Here is a 4,794-nt window from a genome sequence, read left to right on the forward strand (position 1 = left end):
AAATAAAATATCTTATGCAGGAAAACTGAGACTCTTACATATTCTTAGTGGAAATGCAGCCATTATGGAAAACAGTATCAATGCTCCTCAAAAACATACTAAAGAACTACCATATGATTTCTGAAATACCAGTACTGGATATGTATCTATAGGAAATGGAATCAGTCTATTTAAGAGATATCTATAATCCTATATTTACTGAAAAATTATTCCCTGTATACAATGCATAAAATTGGTGAAGTTGGCCATCAACACACAAGCAAATGAAAGCAGGGTAGTACACACAGAGTGAGTTATTATTTATCCATAATAAATAATGAACTGTTACTTGTGGCAATATGGGTAGAACCAGAGGACACTAGGATAGTAAAATAAAACAGCTACAGAGAGACAAAACTTGTATGTTCTCACTCATATGTGGACATACAAATGTTTCTCTCACAGAAATAGAGTGTAGAAGAATGTTCCCTGAAGTTTATGGAGGTTAGGGGAAGAAAAATAGAGATTACATAACAGGTACTAAAACACCACTATACAAAAGAATTAGTCTTAATGTTTTACATCATAATGTGAGAATTATAATCCAAAACAATTTTATTATGCAATTAGAAAAGCTCTCAGACCTATAAGGCTAATATGAAGAGTGCTAAGTTGAAGTGGAAATGTTAAATTACCCTGGTTTAGTCAGTACATTTCTATATGCATGTATGGAAATATCACATTCTATCCCATAAATACAATTAGTTATTCAAATAATTATATATAATGATTATGTGAATAACTGGTATGACATGAGACAAATGTTCAATTATACATTATACGAGAATGTTACAAGGCAAATATGAGTTATGAATATGTAAATAGATTCCATTCTGAATATGCTGTTTCAAGAGTATATTTTGAGAACATTTTCATTTTCAAGTAAGTCAGCCAATTTGTGGTGACTGATTGGAGCTGCAGCCATTGCACAGACTTGACAGCTGACCCTTTCTGTCGAAGAAAGTTGTTCAGAGCTAGTTCCAGTAACACTGAAATGGGCATTGCGCTAACTGCACTAATCGAAGAAATATGAGACTTCAACGTTTGGGATTCTGTCAGAATGATCGTGTTCATCTAGGTTTCATGCATCTCTCCTGCTTGGCGGAATCGACCTTAAACATTATTGATGCCAAGTGGTGGCTGAATCGTGCTTTGGGATCTAGCCTCTACTGTTGATGTCCATCCGTTACTACTCCGCTGAAGATGACGATGGTGGGTTCAATGTTTTATATTACAGTGTGGTACAGGGTGTGGTGCATTTGAAGGATTAGAGAAGAGAACAGAGAAGAGAGACACTGAAATTGAACAGAAATTTGAACAGAACAGACAGAGAGACTGAAGCGAGACAGAGAGACTGAAGAACAAGGAGTTTTGAAGAAAGACGAGATGTGGTTGTTGATGAACTGTTGTCCAGAACAGACTCAAGACAGGCATTTTACGAACATATGTTCCTCACAGATATTAGTGATAAAGTGACACGAATAAGGGTAAATCCATATAATGGTCAGAAAGGCCCAATGCTGAAGATGAAGATATAGTGATGAAGCAAGAAGGAGAGCATGTTACAGAAGAGCACGAGATGGATGAAGGTCTGTGTGAAGAGAGGGATGTTGGACGGGAAACCAGGAAGAAAGTAACTGTAGTGAAGGCCTGTCTGGTAAAAGAACGAAAAACAGAGTTTGTAACCTAATGGTTTGTGCTCTGAAAGCCAGAGAGGGCAGGCTGAAGAAGAGCAGGAAGAGCAGCAGTGGTGTTCAGTGGGTGTCAGCCAGTTCAATCAGTGGGCAAGCAGAGCCAACCGATCCCAGCTATGCACAGAAGGTGAGGAGAACAATCGAGACACATAGTCATCATGATCACTAGGAGGCTGTTTTGTCTAAGTGACAGATGTTCGTGCTATTCATAGAATCTGCTTTGTCCAGAATCATAATTCGTGAGCAGAGTGTTCTCAGCAATAGCATCATGAAAAATGAGGAAGAAGGCAGCAAGACAAAGTGGACTGTTCTGACTGGGAAGTTCGGGAGACCATGCTCTGGAGTAACAGGTCTGACCGACAATAAAATGATGAGACTGGTGAGGACTGCGGAGATCGCGGCACCGTGAGCAGGTGTTGTGAACTAGAACCAGGCACTGAGATTGATGCTGCTGGCTCATGAATCAGACCAACTCACAGCAAGGTGAGACAGTGTTCTTGCCGAGGCTACAGCACAGAGGTTTTAATCAAACTGTGGAAACTCAGGCCTGATTTAAAATCTGGGTGGTGAGCACAGCTATGATTAGTGAAATCGGTGTGAGCTTGTCAGAGACATCTGAAAGTTTTTCAAGATGAGCTCAGGAGAGCTGCCAGGTGTTTGTTTCATCCCATCTATCATGACAAAACAACAGTTTGAAGTGAACGTCAGAATACTGTTGTGACAACGTTTGATATCTGCGAAAGATTCACTCAAAAACAGATGACTTACCCTGCAAAATCAAAGTGTGCAGAGTGGATTGGAGCCTGTTCACAAAGGGGCAAGTGAAGGGCTGCAGCAACAGGCCATCCCAGCAATACTCACTTATGTTTGCTTTCTGAGGCAATCCAGCAGCTAAGTGTGCATTGTGGTGAGAGAGATAAGTGAGATGGTGGAAGAACTACAGAGCTGGACCTGTGGGTGATCAGGATGTAAAAGGTGGGAAGATCAGGTAAAATGGGTTCAGAATTCTGTGAGGCCGATGGCTGAAGTAGTCAAAACAGTTCACCAGTGAGATCAAAACTCCAGGTGACAAATGCTGGCGAAGGAATGTGGAAGGAACATCCTCCATTATTGAGATCAGGAATTACGAACTGATTTATTTTCATTCTAATCGTCTCAGTTGTTGTTTGCAGGCATATAAAGACGTTCATTGCGGCCTTGACCTGGCCAGAAGCGCGAAAATGGTACATCAAAAGCTGTGTGAGCAGAACTGAAATTAATTGTCTGAAGACATGCATGGTATGCGCTCGTGTCCAAATGCGCAGAACGAAACTCAAGACAAATGTTCAAAATGTGAATATCGCTAACACAAAGGGGTAGAAATACCGCTGGGAGAGAATGAAGAGCAGGTAAAACAGAGGCAGAAGGAACCGTTCGCTGTAACCCCATACATATGCAACCATCCAGTGTAAAGATAGACTGAAAGAATGCAGGCTTTGTTTGAAGGCCGGTCCGAGAAGACACGGCCGAAATACAGCGACACGAGGCGAATGTCAACGGCAACCGCTGTGGGACTGATTGAGAATCCGAAGGGCTGGAAAACTGATGAACGCTGCCAGTGCCAACGACCAACTGGGGACAACCACTAAAGACTATAGACTGACCGCTCCAGCAGGTAGCAATGAATCTAGTAAAGCACCAGTGGAAGGGGAAAATAGATGGAACAATTGTTGAGGAAAGAAGCGACAATGGAGGAACTGCCATGAAGGGAGATGAGATGTGAGCAAGGAAAGGCAACACTCAGTGAAAAAGAAAGACAAGTAACTGTTCAACACTGAAGAACTGGCAAAGGCACGCCATCAGTGGAGCCAGAGGAAAGCAATATAGGACAGAGTCATTCAAACCCATGGGTAACAATTTCAAGACTGAGACAGTCAAGTTATCAATGTGCAGTTTACCATCTGAAATATAGTATGGATTAAGAATCAATGAATTAATCAATTTGATGAATGTTACTGAAGTTGTTTAATTAACAAGAAATTGCTTTAAGAACATTCAAGATTACTAATGATTAAATTCCAGCTCAGCAACCTGTAACCATAAACTATTTGGAATACTATATTTACACAGCCCCTGGAAAAGAAAACACTGAACCTGTCTTACTGAAAGGATTCGGCTTCTGACGCAGTTGAAATTCAGTCAAGTCAGTTTAATTTTAGTGAGTTGAGGTTATGTTCAGACAGGCAGAACATTGGTGCACATGACAGGTGGTGATAGTTTGGGACTGCCAGTGATAGTGAATTTGGTGTTTGCTTTCCAGGAGCCGTGCTCAGGGAAAGAAATGAAGTGAAGTGAGGACAGAAGATCACAGGAAAATGGAAGAGTGAAAGAGTCAGCTCTGGCTGTGATGAGGAAGGTTTGAGTTCCCTCCGGTGCGAACGCCGCAAAATCAAGCCGAGCATAAATGATGAGATAAGGAATGACAAGAATCAAACAAAAGTTATTTCCAGAGATAACTGAAAACATGGGACATCAGGACAAAAAAATTGAAATCGCAGGAGTTCGATTAGAAATTCACATGACGATAAAAATTGGTTGTAATATGGATGTAACATAATTGAATTTTTATCGTTTCAGAGAAGCCCTGAGACATATTCACCTTCAACATCATGCATGTTCCTGAAATATTCAGGCAAGTCAGGAATATCGAAGTTCAGATGCTCCCTTTAAATGCAACCATTTGGGCCGCCTCAGATTATGCTAAAACAATGAAAGAATCTGGACTGCAATGTAACTAAAAGTGATGTTCTAAATATGAAAAATGATTATCAGAGTTACTAACTCTCCATTTGTAAGTAACAAAAGTCCAGCAATATTTCTATAAATCGCTGTATATAAAATCCTTTAACACGAAACATCAGTACATGTATGAGGTATATCACATTTACAACAGAAAACAAGTCATATTATAGGAAGAAAAATGGAAACGTCTCGGAATCGATGAAACAACCAGAGATGTTCTTGAAATTAGTGAAGGAATGTTTATCATATAGTGACATAAATAAACGTACATAAACTTCTA

At 40.2% G+C, this 4,794-nt stretch overlaps 1 pseudogene; it reads left to right on the forward strand.

The window, feature by feature from the left end:
* Positions 1-1,579: 1,579 nt before the first annotated feature.
* The window catches only part of LOC116887869, a 23,998-nt pseudogene continuing 20,783 nt past the window's right edge, over positions 1,580-4,794 (forward strand).

This window comes from Rattus rattus, chromosome X, assembly GCF_011064425.1.
Source record: "Rattus rattus isolate New Zealand chromosome X, Rrattus_CSIRO_v1, whole genome shotgun sequence".
Classification (NCBI taxonomy): Eukaryota; Metazoa; Chordata; class Mammalia; order Rodentia; family Muridae; genus Rattus; species Rattus rattus.